We start from the raw sequence: 21,315 nt of genomic DNA on the forward strand, positions 1-21,315 counted from the left end.
GTAATCCTGAGAGCAGTCCAAAAGTTGGGGTAGATCTCTGATAGATCCTTATCATGCATAAAAGTGATAAAATTCAAGGAGGCTGATGGTTTTTGATGGCTGACCAGTGACAGAGGATTCTCCAAAATACTTTAGAAGTGCCCATGAATTTGCAATTGAAATTGACATCAAAAGACAGTAGGCTACAGTATAACTCTTATGAATTGCAAATTTAAATAAACATGCCCTTACATGCCAAATGTCTGTCATGACTCATTAGACGCTTTATTAATCTAATCTAAGGGAGGAACAATTAGCTCCTTGGTTACTGCCTCAAATTATATTCTTTGTCACGCATCAGAGTTATAGCAAATGTTTGCCTTTGAACACATCCAGACATATGTTAATTTCGTTGGCTAATTACAGGGCCCAACATTAACCCCAATGATGGAAATAAATAATAACTTTACTTGTAACAGTTTTGTTGCAAAGCACAATCTTATGGTGAAATTAGATCTCGTGTTTGTTGAGTTAAGACCGAATTATTGTTGTATAAGCATCATAGCAAGAAGGCTAACAAACGTAAGAGTTAACGTTACCACCCATTAACATGAGCCCTTCATTGATGATGGATAACGTCACCGTAATCATACAGAGAGAACGTAGTTACATACCTTTATCTTTTGCTCCTTTCTCCGCTTCTACTTTGATTTTTTCTTATATTGGGCACCTGACGGCTTAAACCTTTTTCTCTCCATCGCTTTCATGTTTATCTGGCACTCGACAATCAAGACTAAACCACTTCACCTCCACATAATCGTTTTGGATTAACTTTTATTATTAGCCATTTCACACACAATGCAGAAAAAAAACGTGGAAAAATAGGCCTGTGCTTTAAAATTATGAATGAAATGTGCGTTATTTAGAAGAAAGTCAAGGTGTGACTGATTTTAGCCCACTAAATGGGCCCCCCTCCTTGTCCGCTCCATTTGGGAGAGGTGAACTGTCCATCAGGGGATCAGCCCCTCCCCTTTACAGTTTTCACACAGCTTCTGCGCTTCTCAGCAAGCAGGGGCGGCGATTTGCCAATTCCCCACACAGACAGTTATATTATACATAATAGAAACCTGCTTTGCGGCGCGGATTATTTTTCTTTTTCAAGTGCTTGTGCCGCCCCCCACGTGTCGTGAAAATTTGGCGCCCCGGGCGGCTGCCCGGTTCGCCCGTGCCTAAAACCGCCACTGATGTAAAGCTGCTTTGACAGAATGAAACAATTGTGAAAAGTGCTATATAAATAAAATTTAATTGAATAAATAGATGAGCTATAATAATAATCACTTTAATTTATATAGCGCCTTTCAAAGGACCCAAGGTCGGTTGCTCACTGCACTGCAAAAATGTCTTTCTTACTTAGTATTTTTGTCTTGTTTTCAGTTAAAAAAAAAATATCTAAAAAAAATCTTAAATATTTTCTTGAGCAAAATTACCAAGGAAAATAAGCAAAAAAATCTGCCAGTGAAACAAGAGAACTTTTCTAAAATTAAGTGTTTATGGAAAAAGTAAATTTATTTCAAGAGAATTTTTCTTATTATATTGACAGATTTTTTATTTTTTGGCTTGTTTTAAGCACACATTTACTTAGTTTATATTTTTTGTCTAAACTATACTTATTTTGCTAGCTCATTTAGCAAATCAAGAAAATACATCTTTATTATTATTTTTTTGATATTTTTACTGAAAACAAGACAAAAATACCAAGTCATTTTTTGCAGTGTGACTCCATTAAATGTTCTTGTGTGTGTGGCCTTGCGCTTTTTTGCTAGTGGAGCCTTCCTGTACTCAGTGGGGGATGCAGAACAGCTAAACAAGGCCACAATTTGCCACACAATAAGGAGTGTGTGTCTGGCTATCAAAGCATTAGCAGATGTCTTCATCTCCTTCCCTGGCCACAGAAGACTCTGTGACATCAAAGAGGAGTTCTATAGGATTGCAGGTAAGAGGATCTACAAATTACAGGACAACTGTTAACACATAGTAGGATACTCATTACTTTGTGTGACAGGTTTCCCCAATGTCATTTGTGCAGTGGACTGCACACACATAAGGATAAAAGCCCCCTCAGGTGCCCATGAGGCCGATTTTGTGAATTGGAAATCCTTTCACAGCATTAATATTCAGGTGAACATAACTTTTTGATATTGTCCATTGACGAACACTCTGCATTGCCAGTGATGTGCATTGATTGGTGTAATATTCCTCATCTTATGATTTCAGATGGTCTGCAATGCTGTGTGATCAGCAATGTTGTGGCAAAATGGCCTGGTTCAGTCCATGACTCCAGAATCTTTCGGGCCTCTGAAATCTATCAGTGCCTATCACAAGGCAAGACACACAACCCCTATTTATAACCATCATAGCTGTGTCAAGAATATCACTGTGTTTATGAGGTAGTAATGATGAGATTTTGTGTTGACAGGTGAATTCTCTGGTGTGTTGCTGGGAGACAGGGGGTATGGCTGCCAGCCTTTTTTCCTGACACCTTTCACAGACCCCCAGGAAGCACAGCAGGCCTACAACCATGCCCATGCCAGGACCAGGGCCAGAGTTGAAATGACCTTTGGCCTCCTGAAGGCACGCTTTCACTGCCTTCACAAATTAAGGGTCAGCCCTGTTAGGGCATGTGATATTACTGTGGCTTGTGCTGTCCTCCACATTGTGGCCTGCCTGAGGAAGGAGAGGGCCCCCAGAGTGCCACCAGCCATGGACTGGGACAATCCGGCAATCTTCCCTGATGACGACAGTGGTCGGCTGCTGAGGGACCAATATGTGTTGAATTCTTTTAGTTAGTATGTGTGCTTTCAATTTTGGTTAAATATGTCCTGCGGTGGCAGAGGAATTTGGGTTTTTTTGGGTTCGTTTTTTTACGAATTTGGCCTCTTATGATGTTTGTGCGGTATACTGTGTGTAATACAAGGCTGCAGGGAGGCTACTGCATCCATTCATTTGTCTGTTCAGTTGATGTGTATGGATTTGTCCTGCATTTATTTTAGTGTGCAGACATGCAGGGTGTGTTATATACAGACCTTTGAATGTGTATGTATCATTTTGTATAATATGCTTTGATTCTGTGCTTTCCATCTTGTAGAGTCACTGTGACTTCAGTTTCGAAAGGAGCTGATGGTTTACCTGCTTTGTTTTGTCCTTATTCAATGAAGGAACATAATGTTACACATTGTGTTTTTATATTCATATGGAATGTGTATTTGTTTATATGACAGAGTACTAGGGCCACACTGAGGAAAAAGGATAAAGTCATACATTTATGAGACTGGTTCTTTCTGCAGAAAAGCTACATATTCTTTTTACAGTTTTGATACTTATGACAATGTGATCCTTAATATTCTGGCACATCAGCATGTCTTTCTTTATGAAACCATACTAAAGTACAATTTCACGAAATGTCCCACATCTATCATTTTAACAACTGTCCTCCTTTAAAACAACTGGTTACAATATTATGACTTGTCTTTTTTTTCCCTCTGTGTCCCTAATATTCTATAATTTTATATATAGCCTTATAGTCTATGGGAAACTGTAAATTATCTAATGATAGCAACATCATCTAAAAGTTATTTATCCAAAATGATTGAAATTAATGATCACAAACATTTAAACAATGACAGTGGGTCTAGTTATATGTGATAACAATCTATAGTGAGCAGTGAAATAACTATTGGTTTCCATTTGTGGTGACTGCTGCCTGACATTAGGGATGAGATTAAATAGATCCTGGAATTTAGCCTGGTCTGGAGCAGGCTAGCTCCACAGAATAAATCTCCATGGTAATTTATACCATAACATATCCTCCTGCCCCCTATCCAGTTTTAGTGCAACCGGATTACGGATCAATTGAGCCAGGATCCCCAAGATATCCTGGCTTAATCCCTTATTCAAGTTTTGTGCAACAGGCCCCTGGTAACCACATTAAATCCCCCACATAACTGAAACTCAGTTAAAAACAAGAAAATATTAGACATTAATATGTCTAATGAATGAATTCCATATGTCTACACTCTAAAAAAAGGCTGGGTTAAAACAACCCAATTTGGGTTATTTTGGTAACCCAACCTTGGGTCAAATATGGACAAACCCAGCGTTGGGTTATTTCAACCCAGCCAGTTGGGTTAAATCTTTGACCCAACATGCTGGGTTGTTTTATTTAAATCAACTTTTGCTTAAAAATTACATTGATGGTTTAAAACAAACCCGAAATGTTTAAAAATAATAATAACAAAATCACAGAGAAATACTCAAGGCATCAGTAAGAATCAATAGTTTTATTAAGGATCAAAATGCAAGACAAAAGGAATTCATAAAAACATGCAATATGTTATGCTTAATGAACAATAAAATGGCATATAAAACACTTTGATGAAATGTATGTTTATACATATTTAAAGAAAATTAACTTCAATAAATTACATTAGTTTAGATTTTAACATATACATTTAACAAGGTTATTAAAGTGGCACAAGTAAATATAAATAGTTAGACAACTTAACACTTCAAAACACTATAAAAAGTATTTTACTAAACCCTTGTTGATAGAACCGCATTTATATGATAAAATATAAGTCTATGCACAAGTTTTCTATAAAAAAACAAATAAACAAGCGTTATGGATGTGAAAAAGGGACACCGTAACTATCCTCTTCATATAAACTCACAAAACATTTTAAAGAGTGTTAGTTCTTTCGGTTTCAGCACTGCTTAACCTGACATATCCATGCAGCAGTCTTACTGAAGAGGATTCTCTTCCTGGGAGTTGTAGACAACAGTGTGGTGTGCACTTTTGGAAACCGTTGTTCAGCAGGAGGGTTTTCATCTATAAAGATGTTCATCTATAATGATGAACATCATTATAGATGTTCATCATTATAAATTTGTTCATCTATAAAGAGAAAAAGAGACAAGAAAAGAGACAAGAGAAGAATGTAAGGAAACTGCCCTAACCAGAGCACAATGGATTATAATAAACATATAAAGAAGTACATTAACATTTTACCAAAATAATGTTTACCTTTAAGCCTGTTAAGCACACATCCAAGTTCCAGTTGACATTCTCTTGAATAGAATGATCCATTAATATTAGCTGTTATTCTGCAACCTGTCAGTGGGGGGAAAAGAAGAGTGGGCTCTAGTACAGAAAGTGAAATACAGTCTTAAAAAAATAATATTATAAACGTTAAAACAACTCTTCACTAATTCGACACACTCGGGAATAAGTATAAGTCTAAAAAGAGCAACAATTTTTCGTCTCATATACCCAAAATTAATTATATCGCATTGTTAACCACTAACGTTATAAGAGCCAGCGGCTATTCCCGAAGCAATGGCCGAGATAGAGCTGCTCTCCACGGAGACACGACCGCTGACAGCCTGAAGCTCACACCTCCGACAGCGTCTTAACAAAATCTCAAAGAGGCGTTATGTTTATATATAAATCACGTATTTGAGTTCTTAACAACTACATTATCGTCTAAAAGACTCTTAAATCTAAGTTCCGTCACCGAACATTAGTGGTATTTATAAAAAAATGAGCTGGATGTTTGCTTTTGACACGACACTCTCGTGTCGACCTTAAACTAATATCAAGATGCGTAAGTTACTGAACATTATATACTCACACAAGTCACACATTTCAGAGGAAATGTTCACCAAAAATGAAGTTTAAATGATTAAAAAGCTGTAAGTTAGAACAACGTGGGCATAACGTTACAGACTAGCTATCCAAAGCTAACGAAGCTAGATTGTAACGTTACTTTCAAACCTAATGCGAACAGCCGAATTTTGCATACTTTTGCATTTTTTTACAGTAATAGTTTTATACCTTAAAAACTCGTAAAAAAATACCTTTTATTCTCCAAATAACAGCTTTCCGAGATGAAGTGGATCAAAATGCCCGCGAAGGTAAAGTTTGTCTGAAGCGACGAGGAGTGGGAGGGGTTTAATCTCTCAACTGTCACTCAATTGGACCAGACTGGTAACCCAGCGTTTGGGTTACTCAAAAAATGACCCAACACTAAGAAAATAACCCAACAAAATGACCCAACACTAAACAAATAACCCAGCATTTTTTAGAGTGTATGTTAACCTCTATTTCAAAGTATGCTGGGAGCTATTATAACGATAACCTTACAGTAAATAAAGCTGAAATACAGTTTATTTTAAGAAAGTAATTCGGAAAATATGTTTTGGCCTATATAATATATAGAAAATATATTCGCCTATATAATATAGTTTATAAATTTATAACTATAATTAAAACTAAGACATTTTAAAAAAAATTCACATGTTGGTTATGTACCAGACAGCATAACGTTAACAAAGCAAATTTTAATGCAAAAACTGAAATCCTTTTTTATTGGATCCCAGGAGAACATGCAGGTCATCATACTTACTCTGGCCGAGGAGGCGGAGCAAGAGAAGATTCAAGAGGGGAACATGAAGATCTAAGAAATTGAGATGAAGATGAAGGAAACCATTGAGAGATGTGTGAATTCATTTCCAGAGCAAGCTGAACTGGACATCAACAGGCTTGTGAAGGAGAGAGAGGATGCAAACCTCCAAGATTTGGCTGAGGAACTGCTGGAATTCCTGGTGAAGAAGTACGACTGGGTGAGCTGGTCCATCAGAGTCATTACTAACATGAGCAAATATAGAGACTTGAGAGCTGGACAAAACTTTCAGTGTGTGGCCGGACAGAAATATTCTGAAGTGTCTCAAGGAAATAATACTAATCTTATGGTGCCCTACTGGACCAACCCACAGCCCGTGCCCCCTATGAGAGCGTAAAACAGATGATGGACGGTCCTGCCAAGAAAGGAGATGCCAAAACTGTAGTGGAGGTCCTGGACAAACAGTTTTCTGGGTTTTTGGTTCACGCTATTAGTCGTCACAAGGAGAGCTTTGCTGTGTCGAGTTTTCCTGAAGAATGCCAGTACTGGGAAAAACATAAGAACGTCAACGTGTGTGTGCATTCTGAGTAAACATATAAACATGCATAAAATTCTAGATATAAACAAATATACTGGTGCAATTTCTTCATCTAAACAGCAGCTGTTCACAAATATAGCATTATTCATTGTCAGCTTACAATATATTGTCTGTAAAATTAGTGTAATTCATTGCACACGCTTCATTGTCACATTTAGAGATGGCACCAAAGTTATCTTCCTGCTATTCAAATAACTGTCATTTGGAATATGCATTTTTTTGCAATAAAAAATCATTGACACCCTATGTTATGAAACACAACGTAGGGCAGTATTAATTTAATTACAGCACTTTTACTAAAGTCAGTGTAACAGGTTAATTATCACTTAATTAGTGACACGCCCAAATTTTCCCATGATTAGGGTGATCACTTGCTAACAAGGGGTATGTTTCTGGGGGACAATGTGGGCACTGCCTGGCGCGGCGGTGTCCCCACCCCCCGGAAAGACACACTGATAGTGGTTTACCCATTTCTAGCACATACCACCCGGTGTATTATTAATGCACTATTACCCTAAACATGTGTAATTGCTGATGTATGCTCATAAATAGGCCAACCAATGTGTATTTTTTTTAAATAAAGATTCATAATATTTTGAACATTCAATGAATTGACAAATGCACTTCCACTTACGATTTACTTTAGCTATTTAATTTTATTTATTTTTGTTAACCGTGTGCTCTCAATGTGTATTCTGTTTTGTTAACCGTGTGCTCCAAATGTGCATTATTATTTTTTTATTATTATTGATGGATATTTATGTATGAAATGGCACGTGATGATTAATGGGGGTGTGTACATTTGTGATTGGTTGTTTAATGAATAAAATCACCTTGAGTGAGCACAGCTGCAGCTGTGTGTGTTGCAAGTCAGATACGTTGTTGCGTTTACTCTGTGAACAGGTTATGGGCCCAGAACGTCAGGAAGTCAAGCGCTTGTTTAAGTAGAACCATGAGTAGGCCTAACGCCAGAAAAACGGAACATAGCGGTCGCTGGTCGCGGCTACTGTTCGACGGGGATGAAAGGAATTTTGAACTTTGGTAGGTTAAGTTTTTGGGCCACCTCCGGTTGCAAGGCCTGAAAGAGAAAATGACTACGGAACCAGCGGGTGTGGAGACACCGGAAGAAGCGGCTTCAAATGCCGAGACATATGCAGAACTAATCCAGATCTTGGACGATAAAAGTTTATCGCTTGTAATGCGAGAAGCAGCCGACGAGGGGAGCGCAGCACTAAAGATTTTGAGAGACTACCACGCAGGTAAAGGAAAGCCACGGGTAATAAGCCTGTATACTGAGCTTACCTCGCTTCAAAAATCAAACAGCGAGAGTCTGACTGAATATGTTATTCGTGCGGAAACTGCTATCACGGCTTTACGAAATGCTGGTGAGACTTTGAGTGACGGACTGCTGGTTGCTATGGTACTAAAGGGGCTTCCTGAGACTTTTAAACAGTTTTCCATCCATATAACGCAAACGGACGACACGATAACGTTTGCTGAATTTAAAACAAAGCTTCGGAGCTACGAGGACATCGAAAAGATGCGTGATCCAGGTGTAGAGGATAATGTAATGGCTGTGCAGACAAAGCAGTGGCCTGCGAGACCCACCAGTGCTGTCTTAACTGAAAGGGCTGCAGCGGATGTGGTGTGCTACAGATGCGGTCTGAACGGACACATGGCCCGCGCTTGTCGGCGCAAACTGTGGTGCAGCCACTGCAAGAGTAATACTCATCGCGACGTAACCTGCAGGAGGAGACAGCGCCAAGACGCAACATGGAGGGCCACCGAGGAAGCGACCGACGAGTATGTTTTCAGTGTGTGACCGATGGAGCGGCAGGATTCCAGCCAAACAACCAGGGTGTCGACGTGAAGAGCCTGATGGTCGACTGCGGGGCAACCTCGCATATTGTCACCGACATCTCCAAGTTCAAAAGGTTCGATGATGAGTTCCAGGCAGGGACTCATTACATGGAGCTAGCTGACGGCACAAGGTGTAAGGGAGTAGCAGAGCGCAGAGGTGATGCTGAGATATGCTTGGAGGACATTCGAGGACGCCACCTAAAAACAATGCTGAGACGGGCACTGTACATTCCCTCATACCCACAGGACATATTTTCGGTGCAAGCAGCGACTTCCAGTGGAGCAAGTGTAACGTTCAGGAAAGGTGAAGATATTCTGGTGCACAAAGACGGTACAAAATTTCCCATTCATTCACATGATAGATTATATTATTTGCAGACAGTATCTGATGGATGTGATGACCAAGTGAATGGATGTTATGATTTAAAAACATGGCATGAGATACTGGGACACTGTAATTTTGAGGATGTGCAAAGATTAGAAGGTGTTGTTGATGGTATGAAAATTGAAGGTTCATCAAACAAACCTATAACTTGTGAAGTGTGCACCCGAGGCAAGTTTACACAAACCAGAAATAGAAAGCCTGATGTAAGATCTAACATGCCTCTAGAGCTAGTGCACACAGATTTGGCAGGTCCTATTAACCCAGAGTCCAGAGATGGATATAAATATGTTTTGTCATTTACTGATGATTTTACTAGTGCCGTGTTTGTATATAGTCTTAAAAGTAAAAGTGACACACTACAAGCAACGGAGAGGTTTCTTGCCGATATGGCCCCATATGGTAAAATACAGCGTCTTCGATCTGACAATGGCACCGAGTTTACTGCAAAACAATTCAAAACTCTGTTGGTTAAGAATGGTATTAGACATGAGACTTCTGCACCATATTCTCCCCACCAAAACGGTACAGCAGAACGGAATTGGCGTACACTTTTTGACATGGCACGGTGCATGCTGATAGAGAGTGAGTTACCTAAAGATGTATGGCCTTACGCAGTGCAGAACGCAGCTATAATCAGGAACAGGTGCTTTAACAAACGCACCAAACTTACACCAGTTGAGATGCTAGCAGGGAGACGGCCCAATCTTGCTAGGATGCAAAAGTTTGGTTCAGAGTGTTTTGTTTATAAACAAGATAAAAGAAAGCTGGATCCAAGAAGTGAAAAGGGTGTCTTTATTGGTTATGATAAAAGCAGTCCAGCATACATTGTCTATTTCCCTGACAGCAGGAAAGTACAAAAGCACAGGTTAGTTAAGTTTCTTTCTAAGACCCGTGTTGAGCAACAGACTCAGACTACCATTGTTGATGATGATTATGATGATGTTCTGAAAGAGAAAACCAATAGAACTAGACAGGATGTTAATTCAAGTCAAGCAAAAGACCAGGATTCAGTCAAAGAGGAGTAGCAGAGTAGTAGTCCTCAGACCCAATCAGTTGAAGCTATGCCTGAGCCTCCAAGATACCCTTCTAGAGTGAGGAAGAGGCCAGACTATTTACATGACTATGTTTCTCAACAGGCATCTGATGAGGAAACTGATCAGGTGCAGATCAACATAGATTACTGTTATAGAGTGACATGTAATATACCTGTAACTTTCACAGAAGCTGCAACCTTGGACAGATCAAATGAGTGGGTCACTGCAATGGATGAGGAGATGCAATCACTTAGAGAAAATCACACATTTACCTTAAGTAGTTTGCCTGAGGGTAAGAAAGCAGTGGGGGACATATGGGTTTATGCGATTAAGAATAACATAGATGATTCTGAAAAGTGCAAAGCACGCTATGTAGCCAAAGGATATAGTCAGAAGAGAGGTGTTGATTATGAAGAGACTTTTTCCCCTACAGCTAACTTGGCAAGTATCCGAGTGATAATACAAAAAGCAGTACAAGAAAACTTGATTTTGCACCACATGGATGTAAAAACTGCCTATCTGAACGCACCAATAGATCATGAAATTTACATAGAACAACCGTAGGGTTATGAAGTAAAATCAGGCACAAATGCAAAATTGGTTTGTAGATTGGAAAGGTCATTGTATGGGTTAACACAATCGGGCAGAAACTGGAACAAGGTACTACATGAGTACTTGATCAAAAACCACTTTGTGCAGAATCAAGCTGACTATTGTGTGTACACATTGGAAACAGCTAATGAAAAACTGATCATTGTAATATGGGTTGATGATTTGTTGATTGTGGCAAGTGATGAAAATGTTCTTAGACGTATGAAGGACATGCTTACTGAAAGATTCCAAATGAAAGACTTGGACAAATTAAAGCATTTTTTAGGTGTTGATTTTGACCAGAATGACAACTGTGTGAGAATGTCACAAGCAAAATATGTGACAAAAATATTGCAAAGGTTTAACATGCAGGATTGCAAACCCAGATCGACTCCTTGTGAACAAAAACTTGACTATAATAATGATGCCGAAAAGATGATTGATGTGAAAAAATATAGAGAGGCAGTCGGAAGCCTCATCTATTTAACCATCTGTACTAGACCTGATATAAGTTTTGTTGTAAGCAAACTGTCACAATATTTCACAGAACCAACTGTTGAGCAATGGTCCACAGTTAAACATGTACTGAGGTATCTTAAAGGTACACTTGACAAAGAACTGTGTTACAGAAAATGTAATGAGACACTGGGAATAAGAGCATAAAGTGATGCAGACTGGGCAGCTAGTAATGACAGACGTAGTACAACAGGCTATTGTGTAAGTTTAACTGAATGCGGTGCTTTGATTTCATGGAAAACAAAGAAACAGCCAACTGTCGCACTGTCCACCTGTGAGGCAGAGTATATAGCCCTAGCCACAACCATACAGGAGTGTCTCTATCTTAAACAGCTGTTGGAAAATCTTGATACATGTCAATACTCGCAACCTAAAGTATATGAAGATAACCAAGGTACAATCGCCTTAGCTAAAAACCCTGTGAGCAGGTAAAGATGCAAACATGTAGACATCAAGTACCATTTTATTAGGTCTTCTGTAAATAATGGTGAAATTACATTAGTGTATTGTCCCACTAATGAGATGGTAGCAGATGTGTTGACAAAGCCTGCAACAAAGTGTAAGATGATGAAGTTTGATTCATTGATTTTTGGAAAATGATGCGTTATACACCGTTAACAATGTGAGAGCAAGTGGGGGTGTTAACCGTGTGCTCTCAATGTGTATTCTGTTTTGTTAACCGTGTGCTCCAAATGTGCATTATTATTTTTTTATTATTGATGGATATTTATGTATGAAATGAATGAAATGGCACGTGATGATTAATGGGGGTGTGTACATTTGTGATTGGTTGTTTAATGAATAAAATCACCTTGAGTGAGCACAGCTGCAGCTGTGTGTGTTGCAAGTCAGATACGTTGTTGCGTTTACTCTGTGAACAATTTTTCATTACAATTTATTCACTTTAAATAAATTATAATATACAATTATAGGATTGACAGCAATTGTAGTTGCTCAACACCACAGGAACAGTTAAAAAAAAGTCTTAACTCACAACTCCGGAGGTTCACGGAACGAGAAGGGGCTAGCTTTGTGTCACAATCTCCTGCTCGATATGATGTAGCGTTGGACAGTGTGATACACACTCGTCACCTGCAGCAGTCACTTTGTCAGCTAGAAAGTCGTTTTTAGGTCTGAGGAAAGCATCCATAGATTTTGATGTCTTTTTCTTTTGGACACTTTTTTTGGACACAGACTCCGTGAGTCTGTGTCGTTTGACATCGTATTCCCCTCCATGTCCGATTGAGAAGGACGTTTTGCAAAGGTCACAAAAAGCATCCTCGGTATCCCCCTCAACACCTTTCAGCCACAAATATTCATTTTCCCAGTCTTTCTTGTACCCACACCTTCTCTTTTTAATTAATGGCTCAGACTCAGTCTCTTTCTCCATTTTTCAAATTGGAGCGCGCATCTAAAAGTTCCTTCCCAGTGTGTGCATGTGTGCGCGCTGTCATGACAAGAACGGAACAACCTAGTCAGCAGTTCAACTGAGGGGTGGCTGTGGCAACCGTAGCGTGCTGAACTGTCAAGTAATGTTCGTTTTGCTGCCTGGGGCTCGAGGATATACAGCGACCAACTTTTTTTTGAGCAAGCATTGATTATTCGTGACACGATAACTCTCATGCGGGACGCATGAATTGGGCTTCAAACGCTGTGTGCGCACGTGCTACGCGGGACGGGTGGTCACCCTACAGGTGATATTACATGACATAAGATGAGGAAACGCAGGCTTGTGTTAAAAATGACGCCTTATATTCCAGTTAGCGGGACCCTGTCAGATAATTGTACATTCCATTCTGTACATCCCTCTGTATTCAGCTTATATGAAAGTGCCGATTGAGCAGTGACTGCTTGGAAGAGATACAGTTAAAAGGGAAATAAATTAACTGAAAAGGTAAGCTAAATAATATGCACAGCTAATGTGATTGTTATTGAAACCCTTGAGAATGGGTGGATTTTTTCAGGTGTTTTTTTTTAAAGCTTGAATATGGCAGACAGATGATCTAAACCCTTAGCACGAAGCAGGAAATATGGAGTGGCTAGGGGGCGCTATAACCAAACAAACATCAACTAGTCAAAATAAGGTGTTTTGGTCTCCATTTCTTCTTTCTTGGGCTATGGCTGTTTTCCAAATGAAGGGCTTAAATTGACAAACAAACGCTGCCAAATGAAAACATTTGTGAGGGAAACATTAATCAAAAATTATATCATTCAAATGAAATATTTGTCAATATTGCCAAAATTCTCCTTTTAACAAGACAAACATATTTTTTTTAGCTAAAACACCAAGATGTATACAATTAATTTGAAATTAGCTTTATTTAGTTCCACCAGCTGCTTTAATAGGAATAGCCAACAACATCCATTTTGAAAAACTAAAGCAAAAATGTTAATAATCATATAATTATCACAATTATTACGATGAGGATATTAAGAAACTTAAGCGTGAGTTTGGAAGTGTGAATCGAGCCCTGGATGAAATTTCACATCAGAACCAGAACGTACTGCTTCAGATCAGGAAGGAGACGGTGGATGGCCTGTACTCCCTTGTGGAAGAGAACATTCGCACTCAGTTCAACAAATTCATGGACACCTGTCGAGACTTCGCCGGCACACCAGCAGCGCCAGAAAGAATTCGAAATGTGCTTTATGATCAATCAGTCTGACCAAAACCTGCACTCACTTTATGATGGTGTGATGGGCGAATCGAAGGTCTTTAGCCAGCCCATTCTGGAGGCGTACATGAAGCACTCGCAATTCAATCGGCCAAGGACAACCTGAAAGTAAAAAAATGTGTCATAAAATAGTGTTGCAAAATCTATATATACAATTTAATTGAGCCTTAAAAACATTGTCTGAAAAAGTTACCGTCGACATTAATGAGTGGTGGTTATTTTCCCCTGTAGTGCACTGCCTCCTCCAACAAACTTTATTCATGTTAGTTTAGCCAAATAAACCGTCAGAAACAGTGACAGATGCTTAAATTCTTTGTTGTGCTCGTTGATGAATCAGTTTCAGTAAACTGAATGTTTAGCTTATCCGCCGCGCACATACTGCATAAAATAGAAGCTGAGAAAACATCCTCCTGAATAAAAGCTGCACAGCTTTTGTGGACGCTAAATATAGTGCCAACGTCACAAAATTGTAACCGGTATGTTCGCGGCTGTGTGTGACACGGGACCTGCATGGCAGAATCGGTGGTTGTTACCGTTAATGTTCAGATCATGCCATGTCGCCTAAAAAAGTTGCAGTTTGTGACGTCCTATATAACAAGCTAACGTTTACTAACTAAGTAACGTTTTAATCATAAACATAGCAGATTCATGGTAAAATACATCGGTAATCAGCATTTTTTGCAACAACCAATTTATTAATGAATCAGCATCAACTACATTAAAGAGAATCACTTCATTTAAAGTGAATAAAATAGACTTCTTACTGGAGTTCAACAACCGCAGATGAACTTACTTAGCCGCTTACCTGACTTGAATGTGTTGCGCAAAGCGCAGGTGAGATGAAAGGGGAGAGCAGGCAGTGGGCCAAACCACTGTTGGAGGCAGGGGAGGGGGAACTCAACAGTTCTTTAAACTCTAAACGTATTTTTTGCGTTTGTATTTTCTTTTAATTACACAATTAGTTTAGCTAAACATAAACATATTTTTGACAATAGCGAATGCGAGTTTAATTGTTCGAGGGGGGGACAACTCTCGGATACCCTGTCACCTCCGTCCCCCCCGGGATTTACGCTCATGCATAGCCGTTAAATGTGGAAATGACCCATCCACAGAACTATGAATGACATTTCCCTCATAAAAAAATATACCATGGTTTTTTTATAGTAAATTTGCACTTCCAAGTTTCTTTATTGTTTATTAATTCATGTATTTTTACAATGGTTAAACTATAATAGGATTTAACTGCAATAAGTCAAACCAGATTTTTACCGTTTCTATCTGTGCAAAATTAGCCGCTACACGGTGCTGCGAGTAGATATATAGACGGTTCTTTAATGGCTGTTTCTAAGGCAAGGCAAGTTTATTTATACATCACATTTCATACACAAGTGCAATTCAAAGTGCTTTACATAAAATGATTGACAGAAAGAAATGCGTCTTAAAAATGCCAATGATTTAAAATCACAAAAGCTTTAGATATTAAGAAACAATAAAACAGCAATAAAATTGATAAAAAAATGTGAGTGTATATATAAAAAGAATTAGAGCAAATAAAAATAAATTATAAATAGAAGTGCAGTTGATGTAAAGCAGCACAGTGCTCAGGTTGTGAATGCACAGCTAAACAAGTGTGTTTTTAATCTGGATTTAAAAGTATCTACTGTTGGTGAGCGTGTGATGTCTTCTGGAAGCAGATTCCAGTTACGGGTGGCGTAATGACTAAACACTGACTCGCCATGTGTTGAGTGAACCCTTGTTATCTCTAACTGACTTGATCCTGATGATCTGAGAAGTCTGATTGGTTTATATTCAATGAGCATATCTGAGATGTATTTAGGTCCTAGACCATTAATTGATGTATAGACAACTAATAATACATTGAAGTTGATTCTAAAAGTTACTGGTAACCAGTGTAAGGACCTGAGGATTGGAGTGATACGCTCAGATTTTTTGGTTCTGGTCAGAATCCTGGCAGCAGCGTTCTGTATGAGCTGCAGCTGTCTAATTGTCTTTTTGGGAAGACCTGTAAGGAGTCCATTACAGTAATCCACCCTGCTGGTGATGAAAGCATGAACTAGTTTCTTTAAATCTTGGCTTGAAACAAAACATCTGATTCTGGCTATGTTTCTGAGATGGTACGCTGATTTGCTTATTGCTTTGACATGACTGCTGAAACTAAGGTCAGACTCCAAAATGACCCCAAGATGTTTTACCTTGCTTTGTGGCTTTAGACCTCTTAAGTCAAGGTATGCGTTTACCTTGTTAGTTTCATCCTTGTTACCAAAAACAATGACTTCAGTTTTGTTTTTATTAAAACAAATCTACCCTGTCAAAAGCAGCACTTAGATCTAGTAAAACCAGAACTGATATTTTGCCTGAATCAGAATTCAATCGAATATCATTAATTATCTTTATGAGCACTGTCTCTTTTCTATGATGCTGACGGAAACCAGACTGGTAATTGTCCTGATAGCCATTTGAGTTCAAGAATTTGGTCAGCTGATTGAAGACAACCTTTTCTATGATCTTGCCTATGAAAGGAAGATTTGATATTGGTCTGTAGTTCGACAGTAAGGTTTTGTCTAGATTGCCCTTTTTTAGAAGAGGTTTGACAACTGCATTTTTTAAGGACCCTGGGAAAGGTACTGAGAGCAGTGAGGTATTAACTATTTTTAGGAGATCTGCTTCCAAACAGTTAAACACTCTTTTGAAAAAGGATGTGGGAAGTGTGTCAAGGCTGCAAGTTGACGCCTTAAGATGCTGTACTGTTTCCTCCAGGGTTTTGAGATCAATTGTCTGAAATTCAGACAAAGTAACTAATTTCTGATGTACTGAAGTCAGACTGACCTGACTGCCGCATGGAGCTTTGGCGATTTCCATTCTGGTTTTACTGGTCTTTTGAAGGAAAAAAGTTGCAAACTCATTGCATTTGTTTTCAGACAGCATTTCTCTCCGAACTTGACTAGGGGGATTTGTTAGTCTCTCTACAGTTGCAAAAATGGTGCGAGTGTTATTTATTTTGCAGTTTATAATGTTGGAGAAAATTTGTCTGAAACTGTCTAGCTTTGCCTAAGTCAACATTGAAGGCATGTAGACTGTCTTTATAGATGTTTTAGTGAACTTCAAGTTTGTTTTTTCGCCACATACGCTCAGCTTTTCTGCATGTTCTTTTCATGCTTTTTACTTCTGGTGTGTTTCTCCAGGGTGCTTTACGCCTGCCCGTTATCGCCTTGACCTTTACTGGAGCAAATGGCATCGATAGCATTTTAAACTTTTGCATTTAAGCTATTGAGGAGAACATCCATAGATTCTGCAGATATACTCGGTGACAAAGACATAGCAGTCATAAATAGCTCACTGGTGTTCTCATTTATGAATCTCTTTTTTTATAGAGACTGGTGTATCTTCAGTGGCAGGACTGATTGATATATCAAAGAAAATACAGAAATGATCAGACAGTGCCACATCTTTAATAATAGTGGATGAAATGTTAAGACCTTTGCTAATGAGCAGATCCAGAGTGTGTCCACGATTGTGTGTGGGACCGTGCACTTACTGGATCAGATCAAAAGTGTTTAAAACATTTAAAAGTTCATTTGCAGTGTTGTTTTCTGTCTTGTCTACATGAATATTAAAATCTCCTGCAATAACAAAGCAGTTAAATTCTGAGGAAATAACTGATAGCAGTTCTGAAAAATCATCAACAAAGACTGGGGAGTATTTGGGAGGTCTGTAAATAACTGTAAACAGAATGCCTTGTGCACCTTTTAAAGCAATAATCAAGTATTCAAAGGACAGGTAGTCACCAAGTAAAACTAGCTTGCAGTCAAAGAGATATTTAAATAGAGCAGCTATTTCTCCACCTCTCCTAACAGCTCTGCAAACATTTATAAAAGTAAAGTTTGGGGGGGGCAGATTCATTGAGGATTGTAGCACTACAACTATCATCTAACCAAGTTTCATTTAGAAACATGAAGTCCAGTTTGTTACTGGTGATGAGGTCATTGACCAAAAAGGATTTGGTCACTATAGTAATTCGCCATAGTAGAACAGTGTGTGCACACTCGACAGTTAGCCATAATAGTTTAAAATAAACTTAATACATATAAAAACTAAATTTTACACATTTCCACCCGTAAAAGGTTTTCCTATTTCTTCAGGAACTTACATCTTGGTTTTTTCACAATCACAATGGGCATCCCGAGGCAGAGGCAGAAAGAGAATAAAGAGAATAATTAGCGTAGCTGCTGTTCATCAACTATGCATTAACTGAAAGCTTGGCTTAAAAGATGTGTCTTTAATCTAGATTTAAGTTGGGAGAGTGTGTCTGACCCTCGAATAGTATCAGGAAGACTATTCCAGAGTTTAGGTTCTACGTATGAGAAAGCTTGACCCCCTTTGGTGGATTTGGTTATTCTAGGTGTTATCAAAAGTTTTGAGATCTTAGAGAGCATGATGGGTTGTACCGTGATAAAAGCTTGGTTAAGTAAGTAGGGGCTAAACCGTCTAAGGCTTTGTTAGTAATTAAATATTTAAAATCAATAGGATACTTAATTGGTAGCCAGTGAAGTGATGATAAAACTGGGGTTATGTTATCATATTTTCTTGACCTAGTAAGAACTCTGGCAGCTGCATTCTGAACTAACTGTAGTTTGTTTATTGATGATACAGGACAACGACTAAGTAGGGCATTACAATAGTCAAGTCATGAGGTGAAGTTCTGCGTCAGCAACACATAAAATATTTCGTAATTTGGCAATATTTCTAAGGTGGAAGAAGCCTGTTTTTGTAATATTTGAGATGTGATTTTTACATTAGAGATTTCCGTCTAATATAACGCCCAGGTCTTTAATTGTATTTGTTGGAGTAACAGTGCAGCTTTCAATTTGCAGGTTGTAGTCGGAGATATTCTGTTTACGTGTTTTAGGTGCTATAAGTAATATTTCTGTTTTGCTAGAGTTTAAAAGGAGGAAATTACTAGTCATCCAATGTTTTATGTCTTTGATGCACTCTCCCAGTTTGGATAGCTTAAAGGAATCATCTGGTCTTGATGAGATATATAGCTGAGTATCATCTGCGTAACAGTGGAAGCTAATTCCATGTTTTCTAATAATGTTGCTGATGGGCAGCATGTATATGGAGAAAAGCAAGGGTCCTAAAACCGATCCATGAGATAATCCATAATTTACTTGCGTAACACTTGACGACTTCCCGTTTAAATTGACATATTGATATCTGTCTGTTAAGTAAGATCTGAACCATTGTAGTGCCTGTCCCTGAATACCGGTATAATTGCGTAAACGATCTAAAAGTATTTTATGGTCTACAGTATCGAAAGCAGCACTAAGGTCAAGCAGGACTAAGAGTGAGATGTTACCTTTATCTGATGCAATAAGAAGGTCATTTGTAATTCTAACTAGCGCAGTTTCAGTGCTATGATGCGGTCTAAAGCCAGACTGAAACTTTTCGTGGATTGAATGCACTAGTTATTCTTTTTTATTAAGTAAAAACTCAATTTACGATGTAAAAACTATACAGGGAACCAAGTCAGTATCACCATACCATTAGACGTTAAAATTATACTACATATTTGTATACAACTGCATATACTATAGATTTTAAAACAATGATTGTAACAAATCTCAATAAAATGGAAGGAAGGAGGCGGGAACCGGCAAACATTTCATACATTTAATAAATTAATATAACAGCCGGCGGCCCCTCACGGACGACCGCCGGCGAACAAAACATAATATAAATACAAACATAACATAAGTTCGGGCCCGGTCCTCTCTCTTCGACGGTCCGGTCGCTCGTTCGTTTTATGCTCCCATCTCCTACGTGATTCGAGCCCGGTGTGCGCACAGCTGGCGCTAATTCACAATTACTCACCAGACTCGAACCACGGTCTCGCCCCGCCTACTCTACTACATACCCCCATCACCCCTCACAGGCCAGGGGGTACCCCCGCGACTGTGCAAGCTCCCTCCCCCTCCCTCGGGGGGGGTGGGGTGGGGGGTATGCAGCGACGAGACGAGACAACGGAGACGGGAGCCCTCGGAGCGACCGGAAAGAGAGAGGGGAGAGAGGAAAAAAAAAAAATCTGGTTCCCCGACATGCTGCCGCTCGTTCCTCAACCAGCCGGAGTACTCTCCTTCGCGGTGCCTTGCGGTGGCCCTGGGGCTTCGGTGGACGGCTCGACCGTCCGCCCCCTGGCGGCCGGCGGTGGCTCCTCCTTTATCCGGGAGTCGGGGCGGGTTCCCCGTCCCCTGTTCCTCCCCCTTGGGCGGACGGACGCAGGCTCCTGCCTCTGGCAGGCGGTGGCTCACCCGGCACTTCCGCCCCCTGCTCCTCCCCCTCGGGGGACGGACACAGGCTCCGGCCTCTGGCGGACGGCGGCAACCCCCCCGCTCCCACTTGGACGAAAGCCACCCCACCTCGACCCAGGGGCGCGGCAGCAAAGGTCGCCGTTCCACCGAAGTTTTGACTTCGGTGGACGCCCTTCGTCCGCGCTGCCCGAACTGTCCGGCACCGCAAGGCCACTCGGCGGCGAGGACTCTCCGACAGCATGTCTCTCCTTCCTCCCGGGTTTCAGCACCAATGTAACAAATCTCAATAAAATGGAAGGAAGGAGGCGGGAACCGGCAAACATTTCATACATTTAATAAATTAATATAACAGCCGGCGGCCCCTCACGGACGACCGCCGGCGAACAAAACATAATATAAATACAAACATAACATAAGTTCGGGCCCGGTCCTCTCTCTTCGACGGTCCGGTCGCTCGTTCCTTTTATGCTCCCATCTCCTACGTGATTCGAGCCCGGTGTGCGCACAGCTGGCGCTAATTCACAATTACTCACCGGACTCGAACCACGGTCTCGCCCCGCCTACTCTACTACAATGATGTTTAATAATAACTAATGATTCTAAAGACTGATCCATTGCATAATTCATTTAATATAATTATATAGGCTACGCCAGCTGACAAAAACCCATGAAAAGAAATTCTAATGGTTTCTATTGAAAAATTATTATAATTCACAAACCATGAACCTAAATCATTAAATCCGTTACAAATCTCTTTTTTGTATTGTGTTTTGGGCATTATTCCCACTATTAGAATATAATCATGTACCAATAGAAATTAGACCATTATATCTTCCATTAAACTACTTACAGGAGTTTGGGAAGACTCCTTACAGGTCTTCCCAAAAAGA

At 39.7% G+C, this 21,315-nt stretch overlaps 1 long non-coding RNA gene and 1 pseudogene across 2 annotated transcripts; one reads left to right on the forward strand and one right to left on the reverse strand.

Moving 5' to 3' along the window:
• The window catches only part of LOC130432417 (protein rapunzel-like), a 126,392-nt pseudogene extending 119,364 nt beyond the window's left edge, over positions 1-7,028 (forward strand).
• On the reverse strand, positions 4,445-14,880 carry LOC130432424 (uncharacterized). Of its 2 annotated transcripts, XR_008908468.1 has the most exons (4): positions 14,290-14,880; positions 14,105-14,198; positions 5,060-5,146; positions 4,445-4,930 (listed from the first exon to the last, which is right to left on the reverse strand). It is a non-coding gene; the product is annotated as an uncharacterized LOC130432424 (long non-coding RNA). The 2 variants fall into 2 exon arrangements; XR_008908469.1 differs by lacking the exons at positions 14,105-14,198; positions 14,290-14,880 and adding an exon at positions 5,893-5,981.
• Between the last annotated feature and the right edge of the window lie 6,435 nt (positions 14,881-21,315).

Source organism: Triplophysa dalaica, chromosome 12 (genome assembly GCF_015846415.1).
Source record: "Triplophysa dalaica isolate WHDGS20190420 chromosome 12, ASM1584641v1, whole genome shotgun sequence".
In the NCBI taxonomy this organism is placed as follows: Eukaryota; Metazoa; Chordata; class Actinopteri; order Cypriniformes; family Nemacheilidae; genus Triplophysa; species Triplophysa dalaica.